General features: G+C 44.9%; 1 protein-coding gene and 1 pseudogene across 6 annotated transcripts in view; both read right to left on the reverse strand.

Annotated features, from left to right (window-relative positions):
• ENOX1 (ecto-NOX disulfide-thiol exchanger 1) overlaps nucleotides 1–19158 on the reverse strand; it is a 524830-nt gene that overhangs the window by 401648 nt on the left and 104024 nt on the right. The window lies entirely within an intron of this gene.
• On the reverse strand, nucleotides 10043–11090 carry LOC109386796 (hsc70-interacting protein pseudogene; annotated as a pseudogene).

Here is a 19158-nt window from a genome sequence, read left to right on the forward strand (position 1 = left end):
TCTCACCACTACTATTGCTTCTCCGAGTCCTCATTGGACACACTGACCCATTTTGGTTAGTGACCCGATTTCTGACTGTCAGGCTTGGTTCTGAATTCAGGTGACCCCACTTCTCCACGGTCCCCACACACAACCCTACAAAACAACAAGCTAGCCTGGCCCACTCTGCCACCAGAAAGAGCGTGTCCAAGAGAATTGACAAACTCCACAAACATTTCTTGCTGAATGAGTAAATGAGTTGGGAGCTCTCTTTCACAATATATATTCTGGGAGAGAAATGAGGCTTTGGGCTGGACCATCCCCCCACTCCTCTTGTGAGGTAAGGCCATGTGGTAAGCAGAATAAAGACATGTCCACACCCCACCTCCACCCACCCCCACCTGCCCCACACACACGCACACTCCCACCAAAATGTCCATGTTCTACTTCCCGGAACCCTGACAATGTTACTTCATATGGTCAAAAGGATTTTACAGGTGTGACAAATGCCAAGGACGATGAGATGGGAGATTCCCCTCGATTATCCAAGGGAACTTAGTCTAATCACATGAGTCCTTAATAGCCGAGAAGCTGTCCCAGCCAGAGGTAAGAGAGAGACAGTAAACTTTAAAAGAAAATTATTTCAAAGAGTAGTAAGTGCTGTGAGCAAAATTAAGCTGGGCAATGAGGGAGAATGCAGAGGGCAGAGCTTGGGGGAAGGGCTCCCCAGACCAGGTGCGGGGAAGGCTCTCTAAGAAATGGCATCAGAGCAGAAATCAGAAAGGGACAGGGAGTTGGCAAGGCCGACAGCCGCGTCAGCTCCACAGCCACTAACCCACAGCTGACCTGGTCTGCATGAGGACACTGCCAGAGATGAAATGCCACTCAGAGAGCAACACTTCTCGCTCCGAGGACACGCGCACCGTGTGAATTGCTAGGACATTTTCCTGTCCTCACTCTTCACAAGCATGACTTTTAGGGCTTTATTCTTTCACATGGTTTACGAGCGGTGTAAGCAGAGCATTATCCCAGAGCCTCTCGAGATCATTCTCAGTGAGAGCGCTCCTTATCTGAATATGGACGCCACGGGTTCCCTGGGCCGGTGAAGAGTGCTGCTATTGTGATGGACTCCCCGGTGGCTGCCGGAAGCAGGGATCAGCCCCACGGACTCCAGGACCAGGTCCAGTGCTCGGGGTCAGACCAACCTGGAGAACGCGAGCCTCCTCAGGCCACCGCTGGCTCACCTGCACACTTACAGGATAAAAGTACCAAAGTACGGACACAAGGAGTACATGCATAAAAGCCCCCCATGCCATTGCATAGGAGGGATGGTTTTGGATACTCAACGCACACACAGAGAATGGGCCACTTGCTTTACCTGTTGCATAGTGCCTTGTTCTGACATCAGTGGAAAATCGGGAAAACATCTCTAATTTTGATCAAGCTTGCCGTAGGGTCATTAATGATTCCTCACAGTCGTTCCTCTCACAGGTTCTTTATGAAGGTCAAACTAGAAGGTCCAGGTAGCCTGTGTTAGAGCTCCCAGACGGCCGTCCACGACCCAGTACCCTGCACGATTCCACGCCCTCCAGTAAGAGTTTCTTCCACATCTGCCTTCACATGTGAGATGGTGACGAGGCTGAGACACACAGCACAATTACGGTTCTACCCATTTCTGCTGTTTTATATGTCCACACACTGAACTTACAAGAAGATTTAACGTGGGGTGAGACAACTTCTGTGCTGGGAAGCAGGGTGCGAACTCAACCCTGCGTGCTGACAGCTCACTGGCTCTTGGGTTTCAAAACCAGAATATCTGGGTCTCATTTCCAGCTCCCACATAATAACTACATGACCTTGACCAGGACACGTCTCTGATGAAGCAGCATTATTTTTTTTCTCTATAAAGTGAGGTCAAGAGCAACACCCTTCCGATCTGCTGCAGAGGGTTCTCACAATTACAAAATGAGAAACACATTGGGGACTACAGAACGTAAGTGCAAACCAACACATACACACACATACACACACACACACACACACACACACACACACGTGCGCGCGCGCGCGTGCGCGCCCCCTACCCAGCCTCCTCACTCACGATGCTGCGATCTGTCCTGTTTAAGGCCTAAGCCCCAGCTGTCTGCACTCCACTCGGGCTTCCTGTCCACAACGACTCCTCAGGACGCCCTGGAGGTGGAGGACAGGGGTGTCCCCCAGACCTGCTGCCTCTTGTCCTGTGTTCTTCCTCTGCTCCACTGACCTTTGTCACTTGCCATCTACAAATCACAATTGACACCGCTGACAACATCCTCTGGACAAGTAATTTCCTGTAGAACACCAAGCTCAAGGCTCAGGCATCAGGGAAGCCAAGGTCACGCGTGGGCCTGCCCCTGCGCCACAGGGCAGCCAGAAAGGGCCCCTGAGCATCTCCAACCAGCTCTCCGCAGGGGGCAGCAAACTGTACCTGTCAAGTGCCAGGTGACAAATATTGTGGGATTCAAAGGCCTAAATACTGTATCTCTGTAGCATCTTCTTCTTTATAGTTTACAATGCTTTAAAAATGTACAAACAATTCTTAGCCCTTGCTCCTTACAAAGACAGGCCACAGGCTGGATGTGTCCCCAGGGTTGGAGCTTGCTGACCCCTGGTTCATGCATGACCCTCGCCAAAGCCACCACATGCTACGTCTGCATTTAGTCCATTTTGTGCAGCTACTAGTACTTTGCTGACACAGAAGTTGGTGACAATATTTATGGAGAGGATGATGGTGGTGCCAGTAAAACTGACTAGCTGGAGTCTTGGCTCATTATCACTGCAAGAGGGATGAAGATCACCCAGGGACAGGGTGCCCGCAGTCAAGTGGTCCACAGTGATGGGACAGTGTAGAGCGACAGGGACCAACCATCATGAAGACAGGCAGCTCAGGCAGAAGGATGCTGAAAAATGATTTGAACCAGCACGCCAGGGCAGACAGCTGCAGTGGAGGAGGGATATCTGCCCCTGCAGAGAATGCTGCACCCCCAGAGGCCTAAGCTGAAAGACGACTCCCTTTAATGACAGAAGGAAGGTGCAGGAAGGGTGTTTTGGGACAAGGGAGGGTGCTGCTGGGGAGCCAGGACAGAGGTGAGGTTTCGATCCTCCGAGGGGAGAGAACAGCAGCAGGGGGTGGCCTGGAGGTGAGCAGGAGCAGAAACCTCAGAGCTGCCTGGGAGCTGCTGGGCGGAGCCCAGCCACAGACTGGAAGGGGTTGGAGAAGAGGTCACGGTGGAGTCACGGGGGACTGGAGTTCCCGCCTGAGGAAACATTGGTGGCTGTTTCAGTTGCCAAGACAACAAGCCTAACAGGAAGCCAGGGAGGCTGCACGGCCTGTCTCTGGGGTTCTCCGTCTCTTGGTTGTGCAGGGCAGAGCCTGTGGTCTTCCACCTAAAAGTGCCGCATGCTACTCTGTGACGTGAGGTGCGTTTACCAGCTGATGTGACTCACCAACAGTACCAGGCTGCAATCAGGCTCCACAAACACAGATCTTTCAGCATTACTAATGGAGGCCACCATCCACACCACCGAATCCACACCACTCACAGGACAGAGATATACAACCATTGTGACCATTAGCATCATGCATACCTTCCTTAAGCACAGAGAACGTGACAGCAGAGGGTCTACCTTTCCAGTAGAGAATGGTCTACATGCTTTTCTCCATAAACTAAAGATACTTCATATACATTTGATAATATGTATTTCTTCAAAGTATTCATTTTTAAAGCGGCCCAAATTACTAACAACCAGGGAAAGTGCTGATTTATACATTATGTCCCCGGCATGCAGTATCCATTGTGAATTTGCATGCATATTAAATGCAAATAACCAGAAAGGCATAACATTAAGGCTTCAAAATTACATGTGCCAAAGACAGTAAATTCTAACATTACAATTCTTCCCAGGAAATATTAGCTCCCCATATTCCATGTGATTGTCACACAGCCAGCTGAGCCGTCTCACTGTCCACCTGGAAGAGCCAGCAGCCTGCATCCCCACGCCCATCCAGGTACCATGCAAAACAGAAAAGACCATCTGCCACCATGTAGGGCAGAACTAAAGGACTGATGTCACCCAGCTTCTCAAACAATTTTTTTTAATTTAATAATCTGTCAGAAAAAAAAATGTACCGTTAAAACTGCCACCATTAAATCACTAAGAAAATCTTTCTCCAATGTAAAGATTTCAACACTGAGAAAATGGGGCGAAATACAGCTGACTCTGCTCTTTCACTATAGTAATAAAGAAGAGATCTGTGATGGTCAAATTGCGTGTGCCGACTTGGCAGGCTATGGGGCCCACCTATCTGGTCCAACACTGGTCTGGATGCTGCCATACCGGTATTTTGCGGATGTGATGAACGTTGATAGTCTTTAGGTAGAAGAGATTACCCTGGCTAATCCTGTGGGTTTCATCCAATCAGTCGAAGCCTTAAGAGCAAAAAACTGAGTTTGCAAGAGGAGAAGGAATTCTGTTAAAGACTATAACACAGAAATCCGACCTAACTTTCTGGCCGGCTGGTCTGCCCTGTGAGCTTCCAACCTGCCAGCTCACACAACTGTGTGAGCTGATTCCGTAAAAGAAATCTCTTAATACATATATAGTACACATACATACGGGGAGGATGCCAAAAAAATGTATGCCAGTGGACACTTTGGTCAGCGTGGCTCAAGCAGTAGTTCGCCGTCATCAGAAGTGTCTGGACACTGGTGGAAACCACTTTGAGCACCTCCTGTAATTGCAGAAGTCAAACGTGACTTGTATTCATCTTTTGTTATCAGTATATATGGAGTATTACCATTTTAATACAGTTGTCCTTTCTTAAGATGTGTATACACTTTTTTGGCACCCTCTGTATACACACACACACACACACATGCACATATGTATCTGTTGATCCTGTTTCTCTGAAAACCCTGACTGACAAGATTCAAGAGGATTTCAAGTGTAGAACTAACAACATACATGGTATTATACGTGATCCTGGGGGGTGGGATGTGGGGAATAATTTTGATTATAATGTAAACATTGTTTTCTCTTCTTCAAAAAAAATTTCATTGAGATATAATTGACATATACCATTAAATTAGTTTCAGGTGTATAATGTAACGATTCGATGTGTGCAAGTTTGTGAAATGATCCCCATAGTAAGTCTAGTTAACATCTGTCACTGAACATAGTTAAAAAATGTCTTTTCTTGCAATGAGACTTTATAAGATCTCCTCTCAGCATCATTCACACAGACAACACAGCATTATCGCTGTGGTCCCCATGCTGTACGTCAGATCCCCAGGACTTATTTATTTTACAACTGGAAGTTTGTATCTTTTGACCCCCTTGACCCATTTGCTGTTGTTTAAATAGCTTCACCACTATGCAGTGCAGGATTTTCTGAAAACTGTTTTTCCTGATGCCCATTTAAAGAATCCTCGCAGTCATCTCTAAGAAGAATAAAGGTGAACTGTGTTTGTAAAAGAGGAGAGGCTCCTAAAAACCTTTCAGATGCCATGACAGCTTGGGGGCTTGCTTTGCTGCACCCAGGCTATGAATTCTCTGTGGATACGAAGCCTTGGGAGATGAATCTGTCCCTTCATTTATGGCCTAAAAACCCAAATCATGCTGCCAGCTCTAATGAAGCAAATATCCATTTTAAGTGTAGATCTAACGATTTCACAGGTTTAATACCCCTCTGACTCACTTCTTCCATGGCTTTCTCACAAAGCAGCTCAGGACCTCCATCCGCTCCCGACTTCCTTTCTCTAGGTGACATGGGATGCCATAGGTGACACAGGTGACGGAAGTCCCACACCCAGGTCCAATTACTGTGAGCGCACGGGAGATCCCCAGGCCCACACTTCCTTCCCTGATCACTAACGCTGATCATGCTTCTTTATGCACTGCCATCCTAGATCCCCTGGGAGCAGGGGCCATGAAGGGAAGGGTCCTAGCACATGCAAAGGAGCACTGATCAACGTAGCACATTTCTATTGCTTGCAAATCTGTTGCATTTGCAGGGTTTCACAACTTGCAAGCTGGGAAGAGAACTGACCTAGTCCAGAAGGCATTTGGTCATTTGCTGTATAATCTTATGAATCCCTTTTTTTTTTTTTTGGCTGTTAGAAATGGGAGTTGTTCAAGGCATCAGCCCAGCCCCTTGACTGAAAGTTGTCTGTAACTTCACTTTATTTTCTGTCTCTTCGATACCAATCCTGTTGCCCAGTCCTACCCCTTCCCTCTTCTTCCCGCAGCTGCCGCCATTATCAAGCGCCAGCCTTCCTCCTCCTCTGAGTTACCGTGTAGCTCACAGCAAGAATCGCTCCCCCAAATGTCATTTTGATCATGTCACTTGTTGCCAAATGTTCCAAATGTTAAAATGTTTCTTCGTAAATTTCAGCGCAGACCTAGAACCCCACCAGCAGGCACCCTCCTCCCTGGCTGTCCTTCCCAGGGACAGTGCCCCCACCCCGCTCCTGTCTGCTGCGCCCTCTCTGCTCTCCAGACGGCTTACCAAACCTTGCCCTTTACTCCCCCCAACAGGTGCCTGCTCTCCTTTGACTCTCCACTCAGAAGAGTATCCCTTAACCCTAACAAATGTCACCTGTTCATTTTGCACTGGGAGAATTTAAGAACTGATGGTTTCCTTGATCCCAAATAACGAATCCGCCATGGTTTTCCACCATTCCTGATTTAGATCATAAGGTTGGGGACACCTCTAGCTCACATCCAGGAAATCTGGGGCAAAACGTGGGTAACCACCTGAGTCATCTGAAAGCACCCCTATTTTTACCATTCCCTTAATGAAGTCTCAAGAGAGAAACCTCCCCCCAATTTAACATTTCCTCTTGGCAAATTCTCTTAGATTTGTAAACCTAGCTACACACATGTTGGGAACGCATATCACAACGCATTGCCCACTGTGACTTATGCACATGTTACATATAGCTACGGATATGATTCTGGAAAATTGTTGTTTTTTTAAAATATTTAACAGCCAATAAATGGAACAGTAAGAAGTCATTCTAGCACTTTTTGCAAGTATTTGCAATTGCAATCAATAAGGCAGGCAGCAAGAAGGCCAACTGGTTTTCAGTCATCACTGGTAAAAACGGAAATTTTTAAAAATTAAGGCTCTAAAGCTCACCTGCGTTAATCTACCGTTAATGCAAGCTGAGACTATTTTCTAGTTTAAGTGGCTTATCATCATCAAGACATGTCACAGGCTTCCTCCGAATTCCTCGGTGCATGCTTCCCATTATTCGGAGCCTCTCAGAAGATGAAACAGGAAGACTTGCAAGGAGAGTGTTTGAGAAACAAAAAGAAAATGAAGCGCAAAGACCTCGGGCTAAAAGTAGAAAGCCCTTGAGAGGATTTTAAGGCTATATCAGAGGCCTGAAAACTGAGAGTGAATCGACAGGCCCGTTAACTGCGTGGCAAATTAAAGCCCCATTGTTTCCCGTTTCAGCCTTGAGTATGGAGGGCACCAAACTGTCCCCTCTGCAAGCGGGTGCTCTCCGCTGTGTATTCTCAAGCGCCCGCCTTTTCCAGCTAATTTAGTGAAGGGTGAGTATCCCTTTTCTAGCTCTTCTCCCGAAACACTGTTACGATGTCTCTAGGAGCTCGTTAAAGGGACAGCAGGAAAACAACCAACTGAAGATCAAAACACAAGCTACCTTCCCCATTAACTCCAACTTACTTTCCTTTTATTAAACAATGACATCGGCCATCTTCAGTTTATTCCCCTTTTCTTTACCTTTGTTCTTGAGACAAATGGTAAAAGACAGCACGTAGATAATCCAAAAATAGCCTCTGGATTTCAGCTGTAGACCCTATTCCACAGCTGCGTATGTTTTGTCACATCACATGAACACAGCTGAAAGCAGCTCTCCCCCATGCCTGGAGAAGTCAAAAGGTCTGCAAAATCTAATATGACCACACAAGAGAGATTGTTTTAATCAGTTTGTATTTATACCGATATATTCATAACAGTTCCAACCCTTAAGTCGTACTAGGCCCAGGGGTCAGGTGCTTGCAACTCTCTAAGTCCTTGTCTTGACCTCTGCTTTCCCGCCTGGAGCCCAGGGCTTGCCAGCCAGCACCTCCTGGTCACTGCGCTGCCATGGCTTGTTCCAGGTTCACTGTGAGTATTAACACCCCTCAGCCTCAGGGAACCAGGTGGGGCCTGGGGCAGTGGGCACCTCTGGCCTGGTCACCGCTGGCCCTCAGGTCCTCAGATTCTGGAGACACAGTACTCACCTCTCTACTGAGAGGTAATGGACATGACCCCGAACAACCGCGTCTACAGGCCACAGCTGAAAGCACCACCCAGGCAGCTGCTGGAGGATGAGCTCTCCAGGTGAACAAGGTACAGCTGGCTGAAGGTGGGGACCTGGGGGAGGGGGGAGGGGAGGACAGGGGAAGGGGGGAGGGGTAGGCAACGACACAGGCAGCAGCTTCCCAGACCCTTTCTTTCTTCATGAGTTTCAGCCACTTCTTTCATTTAGGGCTAATGTGATCTTTCATTGGAATCCAGGGGTGACAGCTCTAAGGATGAACACACCTTTTACAAATTAGGGCCTCATTATTATTTTAATTACTCCACAGGAAAAAAAAAAACTCAATGGGAATTATCAGAGCATGCATTTACATAACAAAGGAAACGATTAAAGCGATTGGATTTTTAAAACATAATTTTAACTGCTGTAAAATTTGGAATGGTGGTGAAATGGCTTGAATTTTTTTTTTATCACTACTTATATAGTATCTGATAGTGACTAACAAGTATCTGAAGAGGAGCATCATTGGAATCTTAAGAATTGTATTTACGAAGGATGCCCCCTGTCACCACTACTATTCCAATTGTATTGAAAGTCCTAGCCCAATCAGGCAATAGAAAGAAACGGAAGGCATCCAACTGGGAATGAAGAAGTTAAATTGTCATTTTTTTGCAGATGACATGTTTCTTTATATAGAAATCCCTAAAGACTCCACCAAAAATCTATTAGAAACAATAAACAAATACAGTCAAGCTGCAGGATACAAAATCAATGTAGAAAAATCCAATGCATTCCTATATACTAACAATGAAATTTCAAAAAAAAGACATGAAAGAAACAATTCCATTTGCAATTGCAACAAAAGGAATAAAATACCTAGGAATAAACTTAAAGGGTGTGAAGCACTTACACACTGAAAACTATACGACATTATTAAAAGAAACTGAAGAAGACACACAGAAATGGAAAGATATCATGTGTTCATGGCTTGGAAGAATCAACACAGTTAAAATGGCCATATTACCCAAACCAATATACAGATTTTATGCAATCCCCATCAAAATCCCAATGGCATTTTTTAAAGAAACAGAACAAAAAAAAAATCATCAGATTTGTATGGCATCACAAAAGACCATTAATAGCCAAAGCAATCTTAAGAAAGAAAGAACAATGCTGGAGGCATCACTCTCCCTGACTTCAGCTTGTACTACAGGGCAACAATAATCAAAACAGCATGGTATTGGCAGAAAAACAGACACACAGACCAATGGAACAGAATTAAGAACCCAGAAATAGACCCACATATATATAGGCAGATAATTTTCAACAAAGGAGCCAAAAACATACAATGGAGAAAAGGAAACCTCTTCAATAAATAGTGCTGGGAAAATTGGAAAGTCACATGCAAAAGAATGAAACTGGACTGCTGTCACCATGTACCAATTTTTTGTTTTAGGGTTTAACACACTCTTTTACATTGTTTTAAAACACTTTTAAGGTTTAAAAGTGTTTAAAGTTTGTAATTCCTAAGAGGAAAACATTATCTGATGAATACCCTAACGGCAAATCACTGTAAATTGCTAAGGCTACATTTGGGCAGAGGGGTAGGGATTCTCTGCAAAGCACCCCAGCTTTTTGCATGAGGTCAGAGGACCTCATGAGGTCATGGTTTGTATTATTGCGACATCCACCGGGTGATCTATGTTGCTTTTCCTTCAGCAAGGGCTCTATTTGTCAGAAGGGCATTATGCTTAACCTTCAAATTTGGCTGACAATTTACTGATGAGATTCATAACCTTTGGGTTGCTCTGGTATTTTGACATATTTGCCGGGATCTGGGCCACATCCCGGGCCACCGTAACTCTGGATCCTGCACGGCTGCAAGTACCTCTGGGTCACTAAGGCGCTCACTGAGCCCAGGCGCTCCTGCCAGTCCAGGCATTCCTGCAGGGAAATTAGTGGGCACCCCCCTCGGGAAAGCCACCTGGAAAGGGGCCCTGCTGAGTTCCCGATTGTCCTCTGGCTTCTTTCTCCCTCTGGACTCCCTCAGGTTCTTCCTGAGCCCTCTTAAACCTTTCCATTCTTCCTTTCCTCTCTCTTCACATTTCCACTCAGACTTCCTCCGAGTTCTGCGATTTTCTGGGCCTTTGGTGAACTCCTTTCAGTATCTTCATCATGATCCAATTTACATGCAAGGGCAAGGTCCTGGGCTGCTTCTTCACAACGGCCCAGAAGTCGGTATGCCTTCCCTCGCCATTTGGAGGGCTGAGCTGAATCAGGAATTATTTCAATAGCTCTGCCACAGGCTTGGATGGCAGCGTTTGGCTCCCGTAATTTGATGAAGACACTGGCTCTCTTGCCGCACAGAATGGCCAAGCGAGAATTCAGCTTGCTGGCATCCGTGAACTTGAGGGTCTCTGTAGTTCCCAATCGTTTAGGGCATCAACGGCAGCCACTTCTTTATCATTTGCCTGGTCCATCATCTCGGCTATCGCTACCGTTTCATCTCCCATTTCATGAGGGGCATCAGCGTCTGGTTCAATCACACCTTCAATGTCAATTTCCAGATCCCGTCCCTCACTTGATGGTTCCTCTGTCTCTGTTTTCCTCCACCTCCTTCCTATCTGCTTTTTCTTCCTTGATATTTTCTTCTGATTTAGTTGGTAGCAGGTGGCATTTCACCCCCCATGCTCTCCACCCACTCCCCCAGGAAGCGCTTTCTTCAGCGTGCAGAATGGTCGGATCCTCCTTACACACTGTCACGCAGGCCCAGAGCTTGCTCACTTTGAGGGGGTCCATGGTGGAGAAGCGGTGGGAAGAGGCAGGCTTGACCGAGGCTGTGGCCTGATTCCAAACCTGGGCACTAGCTCGGTGTGACCGTCACCATATACCCAAATTACCTCAATAGGATCAAAGACCTAAACATAAGACTTGAAACAATAAATTGCGTAGAAGAAAACACAGGTAGGAAACTTATGGACCTTGGGTTCAGAGAGGATTTTCTGAACTTGGCCGCAAAGGCAAGGGAAGTAAAAGCTAAAGTAAATGAATGGGACTCTATCAAACTAAAAAGCTTCTGCAGAGCAAAAGAAGCCATCAATAAAACAAAGACCAACCAACTGAATGGGAGAAGATACTTGAAAACAACACCTCCAATAATATATAAGGAACTCATACAACTAAAAAAAAAAACACAAAAAACCGTCCAGTTAAAAAATGGAGGACCTGAACAGACACTTCTCCCAAGAAGACATACAGATATATGAAAACATGCTCAAGGTCACTAGCTATTAGGGAAATGCAAATCAAAACCACAATGAGCTACAACCTCACACCTGTTAGAATGGCTGTTATCAACATGACAAGTAATAACAAGTGTTGGAGAGGCTGTGGGGGAAAAAGAACCTTCATATACTGCTGGTGGGAATGCAGATTGGTGAAGCCGCTATGGAAGACAGCATAGAGGTTCTTCAAAAAATTAAGAATAGAATTACCATATGACCCAGAAATCCCTCTTCTGGATATCTACCCAAAAAAATTGAAAACATTTATCGGTAAAGATGTATGTACCCCTGTGCTCATTGCTGCATTATTCACAGTGACCAAGACACGGAAATAACCAAAGTGTCCTTCCATAGACGACTGGATACAGAAGATGTGGTTCATATATACACACTGGAATGCTATCCGCCATAAGAAAAGATGAAATACTGCAATTTGCAACAACATGGGTGGATCTTGAGATTATCATGCTAAGAGAAATGAGTCCGACAGAAAAAGTCGAGAACCATTTGATTTCACTGATATGTGGGATATAAAACTGAAAGCAACAAATGAACAAGACAAACAAACAAAAACTCATAGACACAGGCAACAGTTTAGAGGTTACCAGAGGGTAAGGGGGGATGGGGGATGGTAGTAGAGGGTAAAGGGGATCAAATATATGGTGATGGAAGGAGAACTGACTCTGGGTGGTGAGCACACAGTGTAGTATATACCAGGGGTGCCAAAAAAATGAAACATGTGTACAAGTGGACACTTCTGGTCAACATTGCTCAAACAGTAGTTCACCAAAATCAGAAGTATCCAGATGCTGATGGTAACCACTCTGAGCACCTCTTGCAATTGCAGAAGTCAAACGTGACTCATATTCATCTTTTGTTATCGGTATATATTGAGTATTACAATTTTAATAGTTTTTTTTTCCTTTCTTAAAATAGGTATACATTTTTGGGGCACCCTCTGTAGATGATGTATTATAGAAAGTACACTTGAAACCTATATCATTTTACTAACCAACGTCACCCCAATAAATTTAATAAAAATTAATTTAAAAAGAATTATATTTAGTTATATCAGGCCTAAAGAAACTTATGTTCATGAAAGCAAAGTCAGGTGTCCATTAGAAAATCTGAAAATATTTGATTTGGAAGTCTCATATCTATACAATATTCCCCCAAATGGATGTCCCCAGCTTATTATAATACATGAAGTATCAGTTTCGATGTATGCCATAATGAGGCCAAATTGAGGACTAATATTTAAATAACATGCTTATATTAATATATATATATATATATATATATATATATATATAAGTGCCCCCCATTCTCATCCTTTCCAGAACGTAACCACAATTTTAGTTATGTTAAATATCATTATATGTCTTTTTTTTTTTAGCTGAGCCATCCTGCCACCTGTTGGCAGCTCAGCGGCTGCTCAGCTCGGGCTGGACTCGAACCACTGTTGCTCAGAGCTCAAACTCTTGAGCGATATATGTCATTTTTATAACGTAGCTGCATCATGTAATAATCTGTGTCTACATTTACTCTTGTGTGTTACTTTTTGTCTTCCTTGGAGTGAATCATTGTTACATTTAATTTGGGTTAGTTTCCTACATACTTATCCTAAGGTTACCCCCAAAGTCTCCCCAGACTGATAAATCTCCTCTCAGCACGAACACATCAGGTGTTCTGTCGACTTCATCATCTTGAAGGAGTCTCTTGACCCTTTCTCTCTCCTCCAATCACTAGCCCTGCTGCAGGCCGGTGTTGTCGGTCCTGTTGCTGGGATCTTGGGTCTTTCTTTTCATTGATTTACCCTGTCATCTACTGGGGCACATGAGTGTTGTAAAGTTTCATGATGATGTGTTAGTATCATCTTTTAATCTGGAAACTCCTATCTTTGGTTGTGGGGAATTTTGCTGAATTACTCCTTTGATGGTTTTCTGTCCTCTGTTTTCTATATTGTCTCAATCTGGCGTTACTATTTTTGGATGTTGGACCTGATGGACCAATCCAATTAAGTGTCTTCTGTTTTGTACATTATTTTCTATTCTTTCTCTTTTTACTCCACATTCTGGCAAATTTCCTTAACTCTATCTCCTAACCCTTATAAATTCTGTTGTTTCATGGTTGCAATATCACCCCTTCTCTGAAGGTGCAGATTTCTTCTTGAAGATTTCTGCTTCCTGCAAAGGCTCTGTTTTCTCAAGCTTGTTTTTTCTTTTTCTGTTTGCATGTTTTAGTTACTGTCCCTCATGATAGAGGCTTTCCTTAAATGTACGGTGACCTTTGGTTGTGGACCTGGGAAGTCAGCAGGAAGGCTGGAGGCAGGGCTGCTCTGAGGTTGATGTTAGGATTGTTCTGGTTAGGCCTCTTCCTTGGGGGCACCCCTTCTATCAGTATCCTTGAGTTCTAGTTTTAGGTCAGAGCCCCAGGGAGGTCTCCTAAAGGTCGGGTATCCTCCTGGCTGCCCTCAGGCTGTGTGGCAGGAAGAGGGGTGGTGCTCAGGGTTTGGTAAATCAGTACACTCTCCCTGATAGCAAGACTGTATAATACCACTTTTAAGTTTTCCTGATACCTTCTAATCTAGAAACCTTCTATTTTATCATCTGTACAATAATTATTATTATCATTATTATTATTTCCACTTTTCTGTTGGAGTGAAAGAGGGGCGGTTACCTGCTTGTATCAAGCTGGGGAGCAGATCTGAACTTTCAACCTATACTCTTAATTCTAATCCTATGTTCCTATGTTCCTATATTCCAAGCGGTTCTTGCGGCTGAAAATTCCTGAGCTTTCACCGAGTTCCTCAGTGTGTACTGGGCTACGCCTTCCTTTCTCCTCTGCCAGACTGAGATTTCAGTTTCTCAGGCCCACACAGTAAGCTGCCTCTCATCAGTCTATAGCCCCGATCCCAAAGTGCTGTGGGTTTTGCCTCATTTCTTTGTTATGGGAGTATGCCTTAAACAAACAAACAAACAAAATGCCTTTAGACATCATTTCAGTGGAGTTTCAGGACGGGCCAGGAACTAAGTCATGTCTTCATCTGTACCCGGAAACCTGTCAGTCACTCTCCATCCTTTCACAGTGACATTGAAATGAGGATTACTCTCCCCCCCCCCCCCCCCCCCCCCGCAACATTAAGAAAAGACTCAACGTTCAGGAGGTACAGGACACAGGAAACTATCAACTTGGGGATTTAGGTGACACTGAATTGAGTAGTCGCATGCGCTTACCAACTAACATATCTCAGTGTCCTAACACCGTACCGGGCATTGCACGGAGGAAAAGGATGCCTTATTTTCGGAACAGCCTCTAGGAATTCCCAAAGTGATGCTTAACCTAAAAAAGAATATTCAGAGGGGAAAACCACCAGGCAAAAGGGTGGAAGGGGAAGGGGCCGACTCAATGGAGGAAAAAGGGCTAAAACTCGGTTTTGAAAAATAAACACCACAGTGTGCAGTGCGCATCCGGTATTAGATGTTAAGTGATCAATCGATTGAGGACTGAAGTGTATTTTATGCAGGCTAAGGCATAAGGAACAAAAGGCCCCCTGCTTACAAGTGCTCACAGTGCAGCTGCTTTAAGTCTTTATTCTCTGTTTTTCACCATAGTGGCTCATTACGGTTTTGAAATAAGTTTTTTAAATGCCAGCTCAGTTCACTACAAACTCGTGAAAAGAGATAGAGGAAAACGATGCATTTTTTTTCAGGGATGCTCAAGTTCTGAAGCTGCTCTCGTACAGAGACTGAAGTCGTCATTATTGCTGAAATCCGTGCAGGTGAAGCACCTCTGCTATTACACTGTGCGCCTGCAATGCTCTTCTCCCTCACACCGCTTATATCACTGAAATAATTACCTTCCTAACACGGTTTTTGATAATGCACAGTTTCAAGAAATACAACTGTTGCCTTAGGCAGCACCGACTCTTAATTGGATGGATACAGATGTGAAAGCAAGGAGTCCAAGGAGAATATTGTGCGTGTTCAAACATGAAAACGACACAATGAAGAGACACAGCAGTCTTTCCCAGCGTGTCTGGGTAGGAGGCTGGGGGGAGTTCAGTGTGGAGGGGCCGTGTGGGGGGGGGGCTGGGGGGGCATCTAAATGGGGAAGCTCCTCAGAGCCATTGAGTGGGGACTGAACTCTAAAGAACAGGAACCTGCCACTTTGCAGACAAAGAGGAGACACTGAAGTTTTCTGAATAGGAAGGAACTTCATCAAAATGATGCTTCAAAAAATGCAATCAGCCAGGACTCTATAGAGCAGCAAGTTTAGTAACTGGAAACAGTGCAGACTCTACATGGAGGAGACATTCAAGGTCACATGACGCTGGCCTGGGTTGCCTGGTGGTAGACATATGAGGGCAGACATATGGAATTGAGTCATCTCATTAGGTAGAGTCACTCAGTCACTCAAGTAAAAGCAATGAAGTGAATCAGTACTGACAGAACAACTGACACTAAAGTGGTTTTTAACCTCAATCCACAGTATCCTTTCCGTTTTTTTATTCAAGAAACATTTACTGAGTATCTACTATGTGCAAGGCATGCAGTCTTTTCTCATCATCCGTCTCATTATCTTATAAGCCGAATATAAACAATTCCAGTTAATTGATTTCACAGGCTGATTGATGTTTTTCTGCAAGAATAGATTGATTTTTTTTTTTATAGACAGCAGTACTAATGCTTCCATTATGCCCTTTTCTCTCTGTGCACAGAGTGCTATCGACAGCAGGGCCAACTCCACGCACGGAGCAGAAGAAAGGCATTAAAAGAACAGGGTCCATTAGGCCCACTATCGCCTCGGTTACTTTAATGCCATAACTTCTGTTTCTATTACTTCTTTAATCAATATCCCTTTTCAGTTATTCATGTTTACCCTTTTCAAAATCACAAGTAATAGGATTATGGTCTTTCGAGCTCAGTGGCAACAGACTTTCATAAATATATTTCTGAATTTGTGATTGTCTCCAGACCTGCAACTAGAAGTCTGAAATTGAATCAAGTTTTCCAGAGGCCATCTCACATAAAGATGCAGAGAGCACCGTAATGCAATAGAGGTGCTTTTACCTGTTATGTCATTTGTCACTGATGGTCAAGACCAGTCACATAGGGCTCGATGGCTTTCTAAGTTTCTTCTTCCCATGTCTACGCCTTAGGGCAGTTTCACTAGTTTTCAAAGTGGGCTTTTGTGTAAACATCCCTGATTTGGGTTTCACGTAATCCTTCTACCTCGCCAGCAATGACTCTGCAAGAGTCTCATCCGGACATTACATTAGCCACTGCCTCGTCCATAGGACAATCAATTGCCCCGTTCCACCTCTGGAAGAGCCTTCCAGGTGGCAGGCCCTGCCCCCTCCATCGTGTCCACCAGCATGGACGCGGTTCCACTGCAGGCGAGGAGCTGTGCTTTCAGTGGGCCCAGGACACAGTGTCGGCAGCCAGCCCTCCCCTTCCACGTGGGGCAGTCCTTCCGAGAGTGTCACAGATAACTTGTGATAGAAAGAAGCACCTGAACATTGGGATGCGAAGAGTCCAGAGGAAGTTCTCCTGAGCTCAGAAGCGGTAGAAGTAACTTGGGAGTGGAGATACGTTTCATAAAAGATATGAATTTGCGTGAGACCTTGAAGGATGGGAGGATTGTGAAAATGGAAGCTGGGAGCGGAAAGGAACTGTGTGTGAGAAGCAAAGCCAGCAGCTCTGGCTTGAGTGAATGATTTACGGAGTGAATAAGGGAGAGAAACGGCTGAGGTCTCGAGTGTGAGGCGAGGAAGGCCTGGCTTTCCTTCCGAAGCACTCAGACCTGGGAGGAGTAAAGACAAGCAGTCTCAACACAGTCGGGGTGGCTGTAACCCGCAGGATGAACTGAAGGCAACCGCCGTTTATAGACAAGAGCTAGAAGGGGAGCTCAGCAATCGGTAAGGGGGCCTCCAACTCGACCCCTGCCGCCCTGCAGAGCCTCATCCGCCATCCTCCTCCTCTCCCACTTCACACTCCAGGGTCACTCAAACAGCAAGGCGGGTGAAAACACGCCTGGCTTCCTCGTCCCCTCCCCGCACCCCCCACCCCTGCCCAAGCCGCCCGCCCTCCGACTCCTTTGGAAGGTTCTCTCGCCACCCCACTGGTCCACCTGGCAATGTTCTACTCCTTCCAATCTCCACGCAAATGCCGTTTCTCCATAAAGCAATCCCTGACTCCCCAAGCCAGCCCTTTTTCCTGCGTGTGAGGTGTACTTAGCACATAGCTCCCTCCTAGCGACAGTTTTTGAACAATCAGCTCCCACCTTAATTATAACATCCTGAACGTTACCCCAGAGCAATTGTTGGCACACGTGAGAAGGATAATGCAGGAATGAATGAACAAAAGAATGAACACACTGTATGGTCGGACAAACAAAAGAGAAAGAAAAGCCTGGAAAAGGATGGTCATAGATGAGAAAAGTAAAAATAGGAAAGAGTCATACAGAAACTGGACAGAGCTTGGTGATAACTAAATGGAGGAGAAGCAGGAGACGGGGGAGGATGCCAAGCTCCCGCGTTCTGCCAGGCGCGCTGGCAGACCGGCCCTCCATTCCTCTTATATTATCAGCTCGAAAGAACTGAACAGACTCATGGATTTAAAAGAAACAAAGATGGAACCGTCAAGAGGTAGCGGCAGAAGAAGAAGATCCCAGAGAGAACAAACACCGAGATTCACATTTTAACTCACCCACGTGCAAATGTTTTCTGACAAAGTTTAATAGAATCTTGATCCAAAGTATAATTTATTTAATTTAAGTATTTTCCATGTATCATAAATACACTCTTATTTCGGAAGTCTACAAAAACTACCATGTTAATTACTTACTAAAAGGACATAAAAATCATTTCCCATTTTCTTTTAAATCAGGCTTTAATAATAACTATATTATCAATTACACAAAGCTCTTTCATCTGAGTTTTCAGGGATCTGAAACTGCGGAATACAAAATGGAAGTGGGGAACATTAGGCAACCATAAATTATTTTTCACGGCATTAGAGGTTTTATTTCTGGTTTATTTTTTCTTTAATAGTAGAGAAGTATTAGGTACGCATAAAATCACCGAGTTCTTGAGATAAGATTTATTACACTGTTATAACTGTAGTAGCACATGTCTAGAATACATAGCAAAGTATTTCGGGGCAGTTGAACCACCAGAAAGCAGCTGCGCCCAGAATTCGACAGGCAATTGTCAAAGGGCTCTTCCACCATCTCTCTGACTTTGGTCACTGTATGACAAATACAAATTAATTCCTTTATTTTTACTGAAGCCCTAGACATTTTCCCAAACCAAACAAGGGGGAGAGTCACATGATAAGTTACAGAAGACCTCTGATGGAGGGTAGCAAGCTCTTGAGCAAAATGGAAAAGGAGTCAGCCATGGAGGCACCAGGATGGAGTTAAGCATCCGTGTCGGGCATCTGATGGAACCCTGCCTGCACGCCTCACACACTCCATAACCCGTGTCCTTTCATTTACCAAACTGCTTAGGACTAATGTTTGTGTGAGACATGCTGAAGTGAATTTTTATTGTCATACTCACTTTCTACTACGTGTCATCA

The sequence above is a fragment of the Hipposideros armiger genome, unplaced genomic scaffold (genome assembly GCF_001890085.2).
Source record: "Hipposideros armiger isolate ML-2016 unplaced genomic scaffold, ASM189008v1 scaffold_139, whole genome shotgun sequence".
NCBI classification, from domain to species: Eukaryota; Metazoa; Chordata; class Mammalia; order Chiroptera; family Hipposideridae; genus Hipposideros; species Hipposideros armiger.